Raw genomic sequence first — 20,745 nt, 5'->3', positions numbered from 1 at the left:
TAGTAAAAACCAAAGACCAGCTACAAAGAGCAAATATTATTTAGTACCAACAATTTTCCTTTGAATTCACTCTGAAAGAAATAATTTTGGACAGTCTAAGTCTAATTCTTAGCGGTGCAGTTTTGGGGTATAAGCTGCTCATTCTTTACTTTTATGGTCACGCAGAGCCAAGAATGGTTATTTTGGGATATGTAAGCATCAGGTGGTGCATTAGGGGATGTTCTTGTCATGTTGGGGATCAGGTGCATTGTCAGGATAGTGCAGAGAGAACACGGGATGTAGAATGTGGGAATACCTTCCATTTCCAAACACTGATATTCCTCCTTGTGATAAGCAGGATAAATCATACTGCTATTCCCCTCCTCAACCAATGAAAAGCTGATGCTTAATGGAATCCACTGTAGATAAATAGGGGGAGGAGAATTACTGCAAAGTTCTTCCAATTTCCCGGTATTTCTCCAGGGAAGTTATGGCAGAAGATTGTGAGGACTCCCATGGAAATTCCAGATGATGCACTTCAGTGGAAATTTGATATTATAGAGGCTTCTGATAGACTAGACTTCCCCAAACAGTGTGAGCACTTTACAGTTTGGACTCCACTCACCCCTCCCTGTCACTTCTCATTTATCTTGAATTCATTTCAGGGCATATAGTGAGAGCAAATTTAGGTCACCTTTTCAGTTCAAATCAAGATACACATAGAATTCTTAACTTGTGACTTGCACGCTGACACATCATAATCTAAATAGACAGTTCCCCTTTCAGTTCGCCTACACAATCTATATTTTAGTTTTATTAAAGCACCATCTTTCTCTTTCAGCTGACTTCAGCTGGCTTTTCAGTTCCTCACAACTGCAGCGCAGGCCATTCTGATTTTGATAAAAGTTGTTGCTTACCTTACTCTTTACAAAAGGCCTTAATTAACCAGGTACTGAAAAGACAAAACATAAAATACTGTAGATGCTGGAAATTGGAAACAAAAACAGAAAAATGCTGGAAATGTTCATCAGGTCAGGCAGCATCTGGGGTGAAAAGGGAAAAAAAGTCAACATTGCAGGCATAACCCTGTAGAAAGATACCTCAGTAGTTCTGAAATGTTAATTTTTGTTCCTTTTCTCCACAGATGCTGCCTGCCCTGCTGAGTGTTACCAGCATTTTCTTGCTTTGTTTTGGATAGAATACACATTGGCAATAGCATTTACAGTTATTTATGGATAATAAACCTGCAGCAATGAGATTGTGTTTAATTTCTCTTGTACAAACATTTCCCAACACAAAGATTTACAAGAACATGATAAAATATGGAATGAGAAAAGGTGATTCTTCCAACCCATTCCTTTCAACAGTGCCATTAGTTGTGTAATGGGTTCTACCCAACTTATTTAATCTCCACAGACAAAACATCCACAAACATAAAACTGTACTATTTCTTTCCTCGTCCCTAAGGTAATTGAACAAAATCTCCATCAACTGAATGTCAGTTTCAAGACGATCCCCACATCTTAGATTAAAAAAAAGTGATATCAGTAATCCATGGATTCATTAGGTGGTTGAATCAGGAAAAGTTTTCTAAAACCTGGACCCTATCTCTGGTTAGCGGCAGCATTCCCTACACAACTTGAGCACTGAATCAAGAGACACGCTTCATCCATTCCAAAACTGTGCTGCACAGCCAGAACCCACCAGACACTGAGTCATCAGGTGTTCAGCAGAACATCCTGCCATTAGCATCCGAACCAGTCTCCCCAGTTATTTGCAAGCCATTTTATAAAGCTCACTTGCTGTCACTCTCACTTAGTATCTCGTATTAATGAATGTAATGTGTGAAAATATGTTGCAACTAAAATAAAGTGCCATAAAATCAAGCTGCCTGATAAGTTCTGAAAAAAAATGTTTACCAAATTTCAAAGGCCAATTACTTCTGTCTACATTGGTAAGACTAGATAAGGACAGCTTCCATAATCACAGATTTTGTAGAGTTGCAAGTATAAAGACAGACTCGCTTGTGATGTCAGCAGGGCAGCATTATGAACATGGTGCAGCATGATACAAATTTGATGTAGCAGCTAACATCCAACTTGACAGAAGACAGTAGGTGTCACATCATTAAAGCAGCATTGTCAACTTTGATAGGTTATTAGGTGGACCCTTTGTCACTGTTAAACACGTGACATAACATCATTTACATCTAAAAATCATAAGTGTCTACACGTGAAGCACAAAGTTCTCCCAGTTTTTTTCTCGGTACTCCTTTTCAAAAAATACTGCTTACTTTGAAATGTTTTACTTTAAAAGTTATTCAGTATTACATTGTGGTATTTACATGCATTTTAAACAAGTTCAATCCTAGATCAAACATGACCTAATTTTGAGCTTACATCCCTCTACCACATACACAACTAAGGAGTCTGCGGAGTTTTTGTCGATTGCGTAAAACATTCTTCTGAAAGGCAATTTTACAAGCCTCTCTGCAGTTGTTTATTGCGAGGGCCATCTCCTTTTAAAGATTTAGGATAACACTTGCTGACATTTCTAACACAGTTGCAGCCCAGCGCTAATAATGTGCACAATGATGATTGGACTGTAGTAGTTTCAACATGCCGCTGCTGCAGACTACCCAAAGTGACCCCTTGTATGAGTTGACAGAATTACTGCTTGTGTATGCTGGGTTTAGAAAGGTCTTCAGCATCAGATCCTGCAGACCCGGTGCCTCTCCTGACTGCAGCACATGTTTTGTAACCTTCCCCCCACCCCCCCACATTTGGGTTGCCAACTCTGATTGGACATATTCCTGGAGGCTTCGTCACATGATCTCCTGCCTTCAACTGCCCCTCACGCTCCCGCCATTGGTCGGCCAACATGTCCATCCTCATGGTGGGCCACCTTCCCACGCCAATCGCCAAGTGAATAGACTCTTCACTAGCTGATTGGGTGATCCTTCAATGTCAGTCAAACAGCTTTTCTTCCTCATGTCTGATATTTTTATAACTAGTAAACAAAAATTTTCAAAGAAAATGAAGAAACAAACACCATTTCTTTGAAGCCCCTTTGATTGTTCTCCTGTGTTGCTTGGAGCAGTGTCCTGGAGATTAGTCTTTAATTCCTGGAGACTCCAGGCCAATCCTGGAGGGTTGGCGACCCTATCCCCCATTCACCTATAGTGATGCTCTTTACATGCTAATATGCCTGATGTTTCAAGACAACAATAACTATTTGCACTTATACACTACTACTAATGTCGAAAAATGTTCCAAGTCATTGAGCAGAGAGGCAATAAATTCCTGCAGTTTTTCCTGATCTTGAGGCTTCACCCTAAGGAGAGGAATCAACCAATCCAGAGAAACTTCCAACAGCAACAGCAATTGGCTTCTGAAATAAAAAGAGAGAATGCTGGAAATACTCAGCAGGTCAGGCAGCATCTGTGGAGAGAGAAACAGATTTAATGTTTCAGGTCGATGACCCTTCGTCAGAACTGGAACGAAAGGTCATTGACCTGAAACGTTAACTCTGCCGAGTATTTCCAGCATTTTCTGTTTTTATTTCAGAATTCCAGCATTCTGCAGTAATGAGCTTCTAATTGCTCTCGAGTATCCCTATTTGGGCCACTTCCCTGCACAAAGTATCTGAACAGTGACCTGAAAGGGACAGATAAAGCTAAGAGCTAAATGTGCAACCACATTTCAAACCGCCATGAGCAATGCCACAGGAGATCAGCTAGTATAATATGATTTTCAACTGTTTTAGCAGTACATTTTTCGGAAGGAAGGGAATATTGCAGAAGAATCTATACTTTTGTGAAAAGTTGTGAATTATGATGGTCCCTAATAATACTAGATTTATAAAATAGGTTAAAAAGTTTGAGTGTAGTTACATATACTTTCAAAATCAGACAAGTTAACATCCAGTGGATTTTATATGTGGCACAAAACTATTAATAAAATCACTGTTTTATTCAGCAGGAAAAAAAATGGTTTCTCTCCAATATCTGGTCCACACATCAGTTCAACATCTTAAAATACGTTTATTCAACAGAGAAGAGTAGAAATAACTTGGGTAAATGCAGCTGCCTGGATACCACATAAATTGGATAGCCCCTGAAAACGGGCACGGGGAATGCGATGCGCGATTAACCCGCGCCCGTTGATTGCAATGCAGGCAGCACGCCACCTCACCCTCACACACTTAGCACTGCTGCAAGCCTCACACTCAGATCTCACAGCTTGCAAACACTGCCAGCTATTCAACCATGACAGCCACATCACCCAAACATATTGCACCACGCTCACTGACACACTTCCCTCTCTCTTGCAGGAGTTGGGGGCACACAACCGGAGGCAGAAGAGGCTACCCGTAGGGGGATAGGCGCATCTGCCTGACCTAACTCCCCATGGAGGAGACGGTGATGGCCATTATTGAATGGCCATTGCTGAGGCCGTGGCCAGCGGCGGGGCTGAAACTATCGAAGATGACGATATCCTCATACCTAATCCTCCTTCTCACATCCCACTTACCCCTCATCCCACAATCTCTTCTGATTTACAAGCTGAAGATGGTATAAGCATGCACCTCTTACCTTCCCCCCCAACACAACCTTACCCATGTGCCTGTTTCCTTTCAGATATCCAAGAAGTGCAACCTGGCCAGGCAGTGGAGGAACACCAAGAAGAGAGTGATGATGAAGACACAGCACCGTCACTTTTTAAAAATTTATTCATGGGATGTGGGCGTCACTGGCAAGGCCAGCATTTATTGCCCATCCCTAATTGCCCTTGAGAAGGTGGTAGTGAGCCGCCTTCTTGAACCGCTGAAGCCCGTGTGGTGAAGGTACTCCCACAGTGCTGTTGGGGAGGGAGTTCCAGGATTTTGATCCAGCGACGATGAAGGAATGGCGATATATTTTCCAGTCAGGGTGATGTGTGACTTGGAGGGGAACTTGGAGATGGTGGTGTTCCCATGCGCCTGCTGCCCTTGTCCTTCTAGGTGGTAGAGGTCGTGGGTTTGGGAGGTGCTGCCGAAGAAGCCTTGGCGAGTTGCTACAGTGCATCTTGTAGATGGTACACACTGCAGCCATGGTACGCCAGTGGTGGAGGGAGTGAATGTTTGAGGTGGTGGATGGGGTGCCAATCAAGTGGGCTGTTTTGTCCTGGATGGTGTCGAGCTTCTTGAGTGTTGTTGGAGCTGCACTCATCCAGGCAAGTGGAGAATATTCCATCACACTCCTTACTTGTGCCTTGTAGATGGTGGAAAGGCTTTGGGGAGTCAGGAGGTGAGACACTCGCTGCAGAATACCTAGCCTCTGACCTGCTCTTGTTGCCACAGTATTTATGTGGCTGGTCCAGTTAAGTTTCTGGTCAATGGTGACCCCCAGGATGTTGATAGTGGGGGATTCGGTGATGGTAATGCCGTTGAATGTCAAAGGGCGGTGGTTAGACTCTTGCTTGTTGGAGATAGACATTCCCTGGCACTTGTGTGGTGTGAATGTTACCTGCCACTTATCAGCCCAAGCTTGAACGTCGTCCAGGTCTTGTTGCAGGCGAGCATGGACTGCTTCATTATCTGAGGAGTTGTGAATGGCACTGAACACTGTGCAGTCATCAGCGAACATCCCCATTTCTGACCTTATATTGGAGGGTAGGTCATTGATGAAGCAGCTGAAGATGGTTGGGCCTAGGACACTGCCCTGAGGAGCTCCTGCAGCAATGTCCTGGGGCTGTGATGATTGACCTGCAACCACCACAACCATCTTCCTTTGTGCTAGGTATGACTCCAGCCAGTGGAGAGTTCCCCCCGCCACCCCGATTCCCATTGACTTCAGCTTTACTAGGGCTCCTTGATGCCAGACTTGGTCAAATGCTGCCTTGATGTCAAGGGTAGTCACTCTCACCTCACCTCTGGAATTCAGCTCCTTTGTCCATGTTTGGACCAAGGCTGTAATGAGGTCGTGAGCCGAGTGCTCTTGGTGGAACCCAAACTGGGCATCAGTGAGCAGGTTATTGGTGAGTAAATGCCGCTTGATAGCACTGTCGATGAAACCTTCCATCACTTTGTTGATGATTGAGAGTAGACTAATGGGGCAGTAGTTAGCTGGATTGGATTTGTCCTGATTTTTGTGGACAGGACATACCAGTGTTGTAGCTGTACTGGAACAGCTTGGCTAGAGGCGCGGCTAGTTCTGGAGCACAAGTCTTCAGCACGATAGCCGGGATGTTGTCAGGGCCCATAGCCTTTGCTGTATCCAGTGCGCTCCAGCCATTTCTTGATATCACGTGGAGTGAATCGAATTGGCTGAATACTGGCTTCTGTGATGGTGGTGACCTCAGGAGGAGGCCGATATGGATCATCCACTCGGCACTTTTGGCTGAAGATGGTTGCAAATGCTTCAGCCTTGTCTTTTGCACTCATGTGCTGGGCTCCACCATCACTGAGGATGGGGTTATTCATGGAGTCTCCTCCTCCCATTAGTTGTTTGATGGTCCACCACCATTCACGACTGGATATGGCAGGACAGCAGAACTTTGATCTGATCCGTTGGTTGTGGGATCGCTTAGCCCTGTCTATAGCATGCTGCTTCCGCTTTTTAGCATGCATGTAGTCCTGTGTTGCAGCTTCCCCAGGTTGGCACCTCATTTTTAGGTATGCCTGGTGCTGCTCCTGGCATGCTCTTCTACACTCCTTATTGAACCAGGGTTGGTCCCCTGGCTTGATGGTAATGGTAAAGTGAGGGATATGCCGGGTCATGAGGTTACAGATTGTGGTGGAATACAATTCTGCTGCTGATGACCCACAACGTCTCATGAATGCCCAGTTTTGAGCTGTTCTGAATCTATCCCATTTAGCACGGTGGTAGCGCCACACAACACAATGGAGGGTGTCCTCAGTGTGAAGACGGGACTTCGTCTCCACAATGACTGTGCGGTGGTCACTGCTATCAATACTGTCATAGACAGATGTATCTGCGACAGGTAGATTGGTGAGGACGAGGTCACTTGATTTCACACTCACAGCCACCAGCTCAGATACTGACACTGCGCATATCTTAGAGGATAGATTAGAGGTGGGATCTGCACGTGGTGAGACACCGGGCACGAGTATGCTGCAGCCAGGGCAGGGGGCAAGGATAGCGCAGGTGCCAGCTTGCCTCAGATGTGAACTTCGATGGACAACAAAATGCTTGGTTCATTGGGAGGCCTGGCAGAATGCCTGCGTTCAATATTAAGGAGCATGGAGGAGTCCCGCACCAACTTGGCACAGGGCTTGGAGCCCATCCTTTCCAGCGTGGAAGAGCTAGCCAATTCCGTTCGTACACTTGTAAATACAACCACGTGTCTGATGGCTGATGTCGCAACTTCCATTGCAGCACAAGCAGCAACCACCCAATGTCATGAGTGCTGCAGTGGAAGCTCAGACTGCTGCCATCATGGCAGTGGATTGCAGTGTTCAAAGGGGCTTGCATGGTGTCACAGCAGTCCAGCAATCTGTCCTCCAACACCCCCCAGGGAAGTGGCAGTGGCTCCATGGAGCACAAACCTGCTTTCCTCTCTCAGGATGACAGCATTCCTGCTCCCACTCCTGTCACTCCGCCAGTGCCCTTGCTGTTGCCTGTCAGCCAGCCAACCCAGACTGCTGCCACCCATGCCGAGATGGTGCAGTCCGCAGCCGGGCCTTCTAGGCCCAGAGCTGCTCGAGGTCATCTTGCAAGGCCATCTGCAGTGTCCCCCACTGAAAGTCAGCAGCCTTCCACCAGCCATGCTGCTGCTACTGAGGTAGCACTGTGTAGGAGCACTAGGACAGGCAAAGGCACACAGAAGACAGGCACTAAGGCAATGCACAAGGGTGATTAGTTTACATTTGTATGCAATATGATATTAGGGGTACGGCAGCATAGTGGTTATATTACTGGACTAGTAATCTAGATGTCTGAAGACATGAGTTCATATCCCACCATGACAGCTGGGGAATTTAAATTCAGTTAATTAAATAAACCTGGAATAAAAAGGTAATATCAGTAATGGTGACCATGAAACTACCAGATTGTTGTAAAAAACCATCTGGTTCACTAATGTCCTTTAGGGAAAGAAATCAGTCTGTCCTTACCCAGTCTGGCCAGACCCACAGCAATGTGGTTGACTCGTAACTGTCCTCTGAAATGGCCTAGCTAGCCACTCAGTTGCATAAAACGATTTTATTGATAAATTTTCTTTGGAATGTTTATTTTGTGGTGGCTTTTATTTTTGCATTGTGGCCAAGTGGACGCTGTGGTGGTCAGTGACAGAGAGAAGCATTAGGAACAAGGTGGATGAATTAGTTGTGGAAATAGAGGTAACCAAGTATGATTTGATTGGGATTACAGAAACGTGGCTGCAGGGTGGGCAAGGCTGGGAACTTAACATCCAGGGATATACAATATTTAGGAAGGATCGGCAAAAAGGTAGGGGAGGTGGGGTAGCATTGCTGGTAAAGGAGGGGATTAATGCAATGGAAAGGAAGGATATTAACTCGGATGAAACGGAATCTGTATGGGTAGAAATGAGAAATAGCAAGGGGAGGAAAACGTTAGTGGGTGTGATATATAGGCCTCCAAATAGTAATATGGAGGTGAGGGAAGGCATAAAAAGGGAAATTAGAGAAGCGTGCGATAAGAGCACAGCTGTCATCATGGGTGACTTTAATTTACATATTGATTGGACTACCCAAATTAGTAAAAATTCTGAGGAGGAGGAATTCCTGGAATGTTTTCGGGACGGTTATCTGGACCAATATGTCGAGGAGCCGACTCGAGATCAGGCCATTTTAGACTGGGTATTGTGCAATGAGAAGGGACTTATCAGCAATCTTCTTGTACAAGGCCCCTTGGGTCAGAGCGATCATAATATGATCGAGCTCTCAGTCGAGATGGAGAGTGAGGAAATTGAATCAGAGACTAAGGTCCAGAACTTAAATAAAGGGAATTACGAGGGTATGAGACGGGAATTGGGTAAGATTGATTGGGTGGTGTTTCTGGGGGGATTGACAGTGGATAGACAATGGCAAGCATTCAAAGATAGAATGGAAGAATTCCAGAACATGTTTATACCGGTTTGGCATAAAAATAAACCTAAAAAGGTGACTCAACCGTGGATAACGAGGGAAATTAGGGACAGCATAAAATCAAAAAAAAGGGCATATCAACTGGCAAAAAAAAGCACCAGACCGGAAGATTGGGGGCAGTACAGGATACAGCAAAAGAGGACAAAGGGATTAATCAGGAAGGGGAAAATAGAATACGAAAGTAAACTTGCAGCAAACATAAAGACAGACTGCAAAAGCTTTTATCGGTATATCAGGAGGAAAAGACTGGTAAAATCCCTTGCAGTCCGATTCGGGAGAATATATAATGGAGAATAAGGAAATGGCAGACCAATTAAACTCATACTTTGGCTCTGTATTCACAAAGGAGGACACAAATAACCTCCCAGGAATATCGGCAAACATAGGGACTAATGAGAGGGAGGAGCTGACAGAAATTAGTATCTCTAGGGATATGGTGTTGGGTAAGTTGAGGGGACTGAAGGCCGACAAATCCCCGGGGCCTGATAAACTACATCCTAGGGTACTTAAGGAGGTGGCCCTGGAGATAGCAGATGCTCTAAGGATCATCTTCCGGAACTCCATTGACTCGGGAACAGTACCCGTGGATTGGAGGGTAGCTAATGTTACCCCAATATTTAAAAAGGGGGGTAGAGAGAAAGCAGGGAATTATAGACCAGTAAGCCTTACATCGGTTGTGGGCAAAATGCTAGAGTCCATTATTAAGGATAAAATAGCGGAGCACTTGACAAATGGGGAAAGGATCGGACAGAGTCAACATGGATTTACAAAGGGTAAATCGTGTTTGACTAATCTGCTGGAATTTTTTGAGGAAGTAACTGGTAAAATAGATGGGGGAGAGCCAGTGGATGTGGTGTACCTTGACTTCCAGAAAGCCTTCGATAAGGTTCCACACAAAAGATTATCATGCAAAATTAAGGCTCATGGGATTGGGGGCAAAGTATTAACGTGGATAGAGAACTGGCTGGCGGATAGAAAACAGAGAGTTGGAATAAACGGCTCATTTTCGGAGTGGCAGGCAGTGACCAGCGGGGTGCCGCAAGGATCTGTCCTGGGACCCCAGCTGTTCACAATATATATAAATGATCTGGATCAGGGAATTGGATGCAATATTTCCAAATTCGCTGACGACACTAAACTAGGAGGAGGGGTGGGCTCTGATGAGGATGTCAGGAGGCTACAGTGCGATTTGGACAGGTTGGGGGAATGGGCGGATACGTGGCAGATGCACTATAATGTGGATAAATGCGAGGTTATCCACTTTGGGGGTAAAAACAGGAGGGTAGATTATTATCTAAATGGCAATAGATTGGGAGATGGGGAAGTGCAGAGGGACCTGGGTGTTCTTGTGCACCAGTCACTGAAGGAGAGCATGCAGGTGCAACAGGCGATTAAGAAGGCAAATGGTATGTTGGCCTTCATATCAAGGGGGTTCGAGTATAGGAATAGGGATACCTTACTACAGCTGTACAAGGTGCTGGTGAGACCGCATCTGGAGTATTGTGTACAGTTTTGGTCGCCCCATCTGCGGAAGGATGTTCTTGCCATGGAAAGAGTGCAACGGCGATTCACCAGGCTGATACCTGGAATGGCGGGAATGACCTACGAAGAGAGATTAAATAGTTTGGGCTTGTACTCACTGGAGTTTAGAAGATTGAGAGGGGATCTCATCAAAACATATAAAATTATGGCAGGCCTGGACAGGCTGAATTCAGAGAGAATGTTTCCAATGGCCGGGGAGCACAGAACCAGGGGCCACAGTCTAAAAATAGCGGGCAAATCATTTAAAACAGAGATGAGGAAGAATTTCTTCACTCAAAGAGTGGTGAGCCTGTGGAATTCCCTGCCACAGAGGGCTGCGAAGGCTAATTCAATAAATATTTTCAAGAGAGAATTGGATATATTTCTGAAGGCTAAGGGGATTAAGGGTTACGGAGAAAAGGCGGGGACGGGGTACTGAACTGGTAAGATCAGCTATGATCTCAGACGAAGATCAGCCATGATCTCATTGAATGGCGGAGCAGGCTCGAAGGGCCGAATGGCCTACTCCTGTTCCTATCTCTATGTTTCTATGTTTCTATGGTGTGGAACTATTGGTGAATGGGGAATTGGGGTTGTGGTTACTGGTATCACTCGAAATAGTCCTTCACATACAGCCTGGGCAGAAAGGGGCTGTCTATTTTACCTCCTCCCATCCTCCTCTTCTTCCTCCTCCTCCTCCTCCTCGTGCACCTGCTCCTCAGCTGATCACCGGATAGCTGGTGGCAAGAGCTATCCCCTCATGATAGCGAGGTTATGCAGCAAACCACCACGAATCTCGAGACCCGCTCAGCCGAGTACTGCAGGGCTCCTCCAAAAGCGGTCCAGGCAGCGGAAGCGTTGTTTCAGTATGCCAATGGTCTGCTCTTTCACATTTTGTGTGGCAGTATGGCTCTCATTGTATGCACGCTGCGCATGTCATGTCATCAGCGGATAGCCCTTGTTGCCCAGTAGCCACGCTTTGGTTTGCCGCGGTGGCTGAAATACAGCTGGCACAGCGGACTGCCGCAGAATAAACGCATCATGACTGCTGCTAGGAGATACCGGGCATTGACCTGTATGATGCGCTGCCTGTGGTCTCACACCAGCTGGACGTTGAGGGAGTGGAATCCCTTTCAGTTCCGGTACATGGCAGAGTTGACAGACGGCACCCGCAAAGCAATGTGTATGCAGTCAATGGCACCCTGCACCATGGGGAAACCTGCGATCCTAGCATAGCCGTGTACTCTCTCCGCCTGCTGGTCTCTGCCAATAGAGAATGAAATGCAGTTAGCTCTCTTTGAATAGAGAGCTTCAGTGACCTCCCTTTTGCAATAGTGGATGGCAAACTGCGAGATGTTGCTAATATCTCCAGCACCAGCCTGGAAGGAGCCAGACGCATAAAAGTTCACAGCCACGATCACCTTCACAGCCACTGGCAATGCGGTCCTTGCCTTGCTCTGAAGTTGCAGTTGTGGCTGCACCAGGTGGCAGATTTCAGTGAGGACCTCCTTAGTGAGGAGCAGATGTCTCACACATTGTTCCTCATTGAGGTTCAGGTAAGAGAACCGCTCCCTGAACACCCTGGGTGGATATGGAAGTCCTCAGCACCTGCCACACCACTCCCTGTAGACTTTTGTAACTTAAAAGAACTATGGTAAGCACAAAACACTTGTAGAATTGTAGCAACAGCCAGAAGAAATCTAACTAATCTGTAAGTAGTTGATGATCCCTCCTTCCTGCTGCTTGACGTGTGTTCAGCTCTGTGAGATGAAGGCTGCGATTTTATTAATGGAGGCGAGTTGGGTGCGGGTCAGTTGGTTTCCAGCTCCTAATCCCGCCCCCAGCTGCATCCGGCCCACAGATGTGATTTTACGTTGATTGACCTTGTTAAGCCCGCCCTATGGGCTTGCCGGCCAATTAAGAGGAAGCGGGTCAGATGACGTCATTTGATGACGCGTCATCTGCCGGCTTCCTTAAAGGGACCACGCACAATTTTATTTTGACAGTTGATTTCTCAGTGTTTGACAGCATTGAGGTGCTGAAAACACTGACAATCACTGCACAAAAGTGACCTCTTGCACCCAGGCTCTCCAATGACTCCCTCCATAGGCTGGAATAGATGGCAGCTGCAGGAGATGACAGAAGCGATCTGTCACTGGTGAGAGAGGTTCTCCCAGTGAGGTGACACTGGACATGGATTTAAAAACTTGTAACCTAAAGAAAAGTGTAAATATATTAAAAATGCAGTTCCCAACATTTTCTTTCCTCTGAGACTTACCATGTGCAACATTGGATCCTTCACACCACTTCTGCAGCTGTCATCATTCCACAAACATTACAGCAGACTCACAACACGCCACACTTACCTGGCGTGGTGTCCGGATATCGGGGAACCCGAGCCAGAAGCGGCAAAATTCAAAAACAGGCTGTCAACTAACTGTTAATAGGCAGGTAATTGCCTTTAATCCTCTTCCCACCGCTAGGTGTCGGGTTCATTTGCAAATCGGGGACCCGACACTTGGGAAAATTGTTTGGAGGAAGGTTGACGACGGGATCGCAACCCGCCGTCAATCAAAACGATTTTAACCTTTGACCCGCCTCCAAACTCACCCTCTGAGCGCCGATAAAATCCAGCCCAAAGTAAGGGCATTGGCTGGAGCATTGAGCGCCAACATGGCACCGCTGGTGTCAAATCAGCATTACACGATTAACGTCATGATCTGCCTGCTCTGCATACTTCCAGTGGACGTTAGCTGCATGCGCTGTCGCACTCACCATGATGGTGTTCAGCACAATTCGCAGCCGAAGTCAGTCGCCAATTTGGTCCCCAAACTGCATCCGTAGCGCCCAAACAATGGCGCTACTGAGCCCCATTTCACACCAAATGGATGTTGCCATCCTGAAGAGCTTTTGGCATTATATAAATATGGGTGAAAATTGTAGACTGGGCATTCCTAATATTTGAGCAAGAATGCTATTTGTTTTTTTTTTCTGTGAACCCGCTGCATTTAAATAAATAGTAGATTCGAAGTATTGTTCTTAGAGTTTGCATTTTCTGTATTTTGTTTTAATTTTTAAAAAAAGGACAGCATGTTCTCCATTCAACCCATCCCCATTAAGTAAGTTATGGTAACAGGCTTATGTCAATTATCATGGAAGACACACTGCAAGCGAAAAGGGATAGGGTTGGGGAGAGTATGGGGAGTATAGAATGAATTAGTTTGGCAATTAAAAAATTCTGCCATACTAAAAAACATAACTGCTTTCCTTTTTATATAAAAAGCACTTGACCTAGTTTAGATCGAAAGTGTTCCAGATGAAACTCAACACATCACATGCATGGACTTGCAGTATAATTTCACATCATACCTAACCTCGGCCTTCTCAAGATATAAACATCTACTATCATCTGAAATAAAATGAGCTATCTCGGGGACAGTTACCAAACTTTAAACAGCATATGTGTGCCTATTCCAGACATGGGCGTATTACTTCTATATATTTATTAAATTAATTTAGATTTCAGCTTATGCTTTCAGCTCATCAGAAAAATTGCATATTTTACTGCCAGCACTTTTTTTGAACATGGAATAAAAGTTTACAGAAGGCTTTACGTAGTAAATCCCAAGGTTAAAGATGGTTCATAATTCATGAGGTCGTGCTGGGAAACCTGGCCGTTTTTATTTATCTGCAGACTAAATCCAGCGAGACACCCAATGTTGCACAGAGAATGCTTACCCTAGCAGAGGAACTTAACTTCTCATAGTTCTGCAGTCTCATCATACACAAATGGTGGTGGAAGTCCAAACTGGGTCTATAACACCCAGTGTCCAGGGAGCCCAACCACTTTTCACTCAACCCAAGCCCCACTCTATCAAGGTACAATTCTGGCCCTGTCAACCCTCAACATGTAGTGCTATCAAAATGTACAGAACTATACAAGAACATGAATGTATACATCTGCAAGTAATGTGAAACGTATGCCATTAGTCAAGAAACTGTGTAAATTTTGATGAATTCAACTTAAACTTTTTTATATATAAAAACGTATTAATTCACACGCCGCCAAAGGTTTCAGTAGAGTCTGATATGTGTAAGCCTTCAACTAAATTTCACACTTTCTAGTTCTCGTACATTCAGTTTTGTTTGCACCATCTCTAGTGTTTGGAAATGGTGTGAACTTACAGCAAAAACATCCTCCCATGGAACAAATGGAGAATGGAGAAAAGAAACATCTGCTCCACAATAAAAGAACATTGAAGCATCTGCAGATCGACCTAATTCTACTTTGATTCTTCTATGCCCGTGGACCCAACCTGTCCGAAGCAGTTATTATAATAAGTGGTGGGAATAACTTTAAAGAAAATTGTTTCTTTCAATTAGTTGTAAAGGCCAGTTTTACACATAATTGGAAACCCAAGCCATAAAGATTGCTCTGGTCATGTCATAGATGTGACTAGAGCAATATCTGTTGCATACAAACGCATTAAACTTGACAGGTCTGCTGTTGAATGAGTAAAGTCCGCAGCAGCTCCCAAAGCCTGATTATCACATTTCTCCATGGTACATTAGAGTTAAGTACAATAATTGTGGCTCTCCCAATAGATAACAGTACATCCTGATGTAGAACTAAGTTGTACAACCTAGGAAGATTCTTGGCGTGTGTGTTAAATTTCTTGCACCCAGATAGGGCACTAGTTGGCTGCCTGGCCCTGTATGTGGGTGTGGACAAAATTGGACCCAGTTATGAGCCGCTCTATGGTAAAATATGTTGCCACATACTCACCACTCAATGCTCAATGTCAAGAATGGCTATTTGGAAGAGGCACTAGGGGACTGTCAGCAGCTGTGGGACTTTATGACAGGAAAAAATATCTCCAGGAGAAAATTGGGGGAAAATAATAAAAAGTATTACGTGATCATTTCTCTGCAACTTTTAACCCCTGGAATGCTGCAACCAGATAACTCATTTTGGCAGTTCTCATCAAGTGAGTCAGCAGTGCCTGATGTTGCACTGAAAAAGACATTAAAAGATCGTCTTAATTGCTTCAGTGACATGGTTAGCTTGATTTCTAATGCCCTGTATGAAAAACTGTTTTTGGAGCCAGTGTTCAGTCAATCCGGGGCTACTTTTTGAGAATGAGTCTCGCCTTCAGACCAAATTGTTATACCTCAGAAGCACTAGAAAACAGTAATATAACAATTTAACCTTCTTTCTGCAAGAAAATAACATTTTAAAAAGGCCACAATATACATCATTATTTAGAAATGGTGAGTGAATCTTCCATGGTGCTGCTTATGGTAAGTTTTAGAATCTGCTCTTTTATAAGGACAGGAGCAGTGTGCCATGTAAAGTGTATTATTCTGCAGTTGTGTGTATGTTGGCCTGATATTTTAAGGTCACAAGATCTAACTGCTGTAAATAGGTGCATCTTCAGGTCAATTAGAGAATCAATTCCTCTTATGTACTTTCTGAAGTAATTTAAAGAGTGATTATTTCTCTGTAGGTTAGCAGGCCCAAGAAATAACTGCTTTTCTTTTATAGTGAAAAAAATATTTTCTGCCTCTGCAACAAGAAAATCTTGTGTACATACTAACAGATCTTCTGTTGCATTGCTCATGTTAAGTCAGATGATATGCTGTTTTATAAGGACAGTGTTAAATCATGTTCAGCTTCATTCACAACTCCTCCGATAATGAAAGTAGCCCATAGCAGCACACAGCAGGACCTGGATAACATCTTAGCTAGGGCTAACAAATAGCAGGTAACATTCGTGCCAATAAGTGCCAGGTAATGACCATCTCGAACAAGAGAAAGACTTGCCATCTCCTTGTGACCTTCAGTGGCACCACAATCGCTGAGACCCCTACCATCAACATCATTGGCCAGAAGCTGATTTGCACCAACCAGATCAAGACCATAACTACAAGAGCAGGGCAGAGTACTCTTGCAATGAATGGTTTACCTCCTGATCTCTTAAAGGCACTTCACCATCTACAGGGCTCAAGTCAGGAGAACAGGGGAATACTCATCACTCGCCTGGATTGGTGCAGTGCACAAACATTCAAGAAGCTGAACACCGTCCAGGACAGAGCAGTGTGGTTGATCAGCACCCCACTAATGGACTCAATATCCACCCCCTCCATCATACTCAGTAGCATTCCTGCTGTAACATTATTGTTCGTTTCAGAGTTACAGTGCATGAGTTGAAATCTCCAAAACTTGGGCAGCTTCGAGAGCCAGAAGTTCGCTGGAGCTGCTGGCAATCTAAGAGTTAATCGCGAAACAAAAAAAAATCAGTCAATCTTGTCTGGAGTAACTTTTTTCAAAGTGCTAAAGTACTGTGATATAAATCACTATTACTTCAAAATTTATAAATGTATAACTTTATATTAAGCTGTAAACCACTGATTTGCCTCTGAGTCAGAAGGTCATGGGTTCAAGAACACAAGATTTTCTAAAACACTTTTTTTTGAATTTACAGAATGCTGTCTGTGGAGCTTAGGAAGGAGTCCTCAGTGGAGGTGCCTTTCACAGGGTCCCCCTCAGCAACTAATCAGCCACAGTGCTGCAGAACTTTGCCCCAACATTCTTGGTGCGGTACGGAGGAAGACCATATGCAAAATGATTAGAGAGTTGATTTGCTATGACAACCATGCCCCATATCAATAACATGGCCTTCACATTAATTCTTTCTGATATGACATTATTTATAGAGCCCTCATTAATAGAGAAACTACATCAAACACCATCGCTGCAACACACCTCTCTTCATAACAATGTGATGTACCTTGACCTTGTGTAAAACACACACTAATTATGCCTCCTTCATTTAAAACCATATTAATCCAACTTTCTTTTACATACACCATACTATTATGATCTTTCACATTACTCTCAGACAACCTTGTGCATAAAGTTTGTAAACAGTTTCTAATTTTCAAGTCAGAATCGCCTTAGGGCAGCTTGTATTTGCTAAATGAACCAATCCATTTTACATTTAAACAGTTTTGGGGAAAGCATCAATGACAGATGGGCGGAAGAGAGAGAGACAGACACAGAGAGTGTGCCAGAGAGACAGACAGACAGACAGAGAGAGAGTAAAACAGAGACAGAATATCTATTGCACCATACATAGGAGTCAAAATGAAACAGCCTTTCAGTTGCTTTTTATGAGTTTTTGAAGGCTTTTTTGGGTGAACTTTGTTACTGTACAATGCTGATGCAAGGGTGACTCACCTATACTTTTGATTGTGCTCTCACAGCCATCTGTTCCATTTATGAAGCCAGACATAGTGTCAGCACATGGGTAGGATTATTGGACACCCAATTCCCCCAACCCCCACCACCACCCCAGATTTGCAAGCTCTCTCACTTTTGTTTATTGGTTAAAAAATACATTTGTACATTACTTACTTTTCCCCCCTCAATCTTTCTAGACCATGCGTCTTCCTCAGTTGGGGAGCTACTTTTTTTCTCTGCAATCCAGGTCTGTAACTGGACACTAGGAAATGTGTGATCTGCACCTTTCCAAGACAGTATGATTAAGATCAAGACTCACTGCGGGTAGGCAAGGGGATGGCAGTGACAGCCTTAGGCCTATGCTACACCTATTTTGTTGCATAGGGCTCCACACTATTAAAAGACTTTGAGGTAGGACGTATCCCTACAGCTCCCTTTTACTGAGACTATACTGTATAAGTGAGTTTACCATAAGGAGCATACACTGGTGCAAAATGCAACATGATGAAGCAGAAACATAATTAAATTTCAAATTTGGGTGCCCAGCACCCAGATCGATAAGATCATTCCAAGAATAGTACATTCTTAAGTTTTGGGGAGATGGCTCATGTGTCCTCAGCCTAGCTATACTGCTGTAGATGAGTGCCTGAATTTCCATATGATAAACACATAGGTAAGTTATTGTTTCTGCCTTTATGTTATTTCAGTAATTTGCTCTCTTTACAGTGAGGTAATTATTTTAAACAGATTATTTTATGATGGTAATATTTTGCTGCCATGTACAAAACACATTAACTTTCTCTGTTTAATTTTTGGTAGCTAGCATCAGTACAAATTTGTAAACATGTCGAACCAGTTTGGCATCAATTATGGGATCTGTATGGGTGCTTCGAATAGAAGCTTTCATAAGAGTGTAAATTTAAGAGGTTTAGGAATTGTCCTGAGCAAGTTTCCAAGAAGAGAAGACTTGCATCTCTGAAATGTACAATGAATGAGTGCGATTGTTTTTCTGTAGGAGAATGGAACAGCAGGATTTCACAAACAGCAATGAGATGAATGAGCAGCAAATCTGTTTTTGGTGTTATTGGTTGAGGGAGGAATGTTTGGCAGGACATCAGAAGAACTTTATGCTCTTCAAAAGCCCAAACTACAATTCAGAGTTTAGGAGCACTGTGATGTGGAAAGCTCTCCTCTGCGTACACTCCCAGTATTGCTGGGGAGACTCTCTTCAGTAGCTTATTTGGGTGTGTAGTGATGCCAACATGGAATTTTAAAAAATATGCTGGCAGATTTGTTCAGCCTAGCACCCAAAATTCACGATCAGTTTTTGGTTTAACTCATGATATCATTTATACTTCTGTAACAGAAAGAACTTGTATTTATATAGCACCTTTCATGACTTCATGACGTCCCAAAGCACTTTACACCCAATGAAATACTTTTGAAGTGTAGTCACTGTTGTACTGTAGGAAACGCGGCAGCCAATTTGCACACAGCAAGCGCCCACAAACAGCAATGAGACAATAACCAGATAATTTGTTTTCATTATGGTGGTTGAGGGATAAATATTGGTTGCGACACTGAAAAGACCCCCCCACGCTTCTTCAAAATATTGCCCAGGGATCTTTTATGTCCACCTTAGAGGGAAGATCGGGCCTCGGTTTAATGCCTCATCTAAAAGACAGCACCTCTGATAGTGCAGCACCAACTCAGTACTGCATCGGAGTGTCAGCCTAAATTATGTATTGCCAACATAAGATTGATGTTGTGGGGCTAATGTCATAAAGAATCTGGTTCACTAATGAACAAAGCACAATCTGCTCTTCAAATTCACTCTGCCTTTATTATGTGGAAATCAAAGAATTTTGTGATCCAATGTCAATGGTAAGTAAGTGCTCCCAGATAAGGTCCACTACAGCTTGATGCAGAATAAAACTCTTTCTCAACAATCTGTCTTAATCCACCATCTCAGAACAGTGCCCCCTGCTGTATTAGTGTGACATGTCACACCGTAGCCTGGTCCCTGAGTTAATATCAATTTAGTGTTTACTTCAGGGCTCTGCACCCACCAAGAACTGGCTCCATATTGGCCAAATCTCATTTCCAGTTTACCCCTCACAGCCTGCATAGAAATGAGACCTCACCTCAGTCTGGCCTGGATTTGAACTCAGTGTTCACAGAGATGAAAGGACTGCATGTTAACCTGCTGTGCCACCCAATCCCCTGAAGTCACCCTGTTTGGTGGCTAATCACAATTCTTAGTCATTCAACTACAAAACATGGTCTGATTCCACACAATATTGCGAAAATATCCGTGCTGCAACATTTCAAGCCCATGTTTAAAGATGCACATGGACTTTTTAAACACTGCATCAGCTGTATCCTTGGATGGAATCAACACAGACCTTTCGAATAGACTTATTAAATGGCGGTAAAGCAGATTAATTGCACACTATTTATTCACATTTGAAACTGCACACACTTGTATTTCAGTGCACTCTTCAATGCAAAACTGTAGCGCCAGAATAAGCATTCCAAGTTTGCAGTAAAAATCTAGTCCCAACATTCCTGCTTTAAATTCAGCCAAGATATGGCTCCTCGTTGCTTGGGAGAGGAGGGAAAAGCTCTTGAACTGCATCGAATTTTCAAGACAATCCTACCCCTTTTAACACCTCGCCCAGCTTTCACTGTAAGACTCCCCCAGCATCTACCTACTGGGATTCCACTCGTCCTCATCATGCAAAGCAGCAATTAAAAAACGTTTTTTTCTCTCCTGAAAACATATATAATCCTTTTCACCTACCGTCACTTACAGCCGCTGCAGACAGCGACAGTGTGAGATGCCAGCAGCAACAGTCATCAAAAGCTCCTGCAGCCAACTGCAAATATTTTAT

At 43.9% G+C, this 20,745-nt stretch overlaps 1 protein-coding gene and 1 long non-coding RNA gene across 2 annotated transcripts in view; one reads left to right on the top strand and one right to left on the bottom strand.

Annotated features, from left to right (window-relative positions):
- Positions 1-1,855, top strand: part of LOC147106077 (uncharacterized) — a 33,413-nt gene extending 31,558 nt beyond the window's left edge. Inside the window, exon 4 of the long non-coding RNA XR_015081329.1 lies at positions 1,124-1,855. This is a non-coding gene — a long non-coding RNA (uncharacterized LOC147106077). The remainder of the gene's footprint in view (positions 1-1,123) is intronic.
- LOC147106076 (proline-rich protein 5-like) overlaps positions 1-20,745 on the bottom strand; it is a 131,635-nt gene extending 110,890 nt beyond the window's left edge. The window contains exon 1 of the mRNA XM_086008818.1: positions 20,655-20,745. The gene's annotated coding sequence lies outside the window, so the exon portion shown is untranslated. The remainder of the gene's footprint in view (positions 1-20,654) is intronic.

This window comes from Somniosus microcephalus, chromosome 16 (genome assembly GCF_052327205.1).
Source record: "Somniosus microcephalus isolate GS21.2 chromosome 16, FLI_Smic_1.0, whole genome shotgun sequence".
NCBI classification, from domain to species: Eukaryota; Metazoa; Chordata; class Chondrichthyes; order Squaliformes; family Somniosidae; genus Somniosus; species Somniosus microcephalus.
Note: the sequence above shows the minus strand (reverse complement) of the source record. Positions and strands in the feature narration are given on the sequence as shown.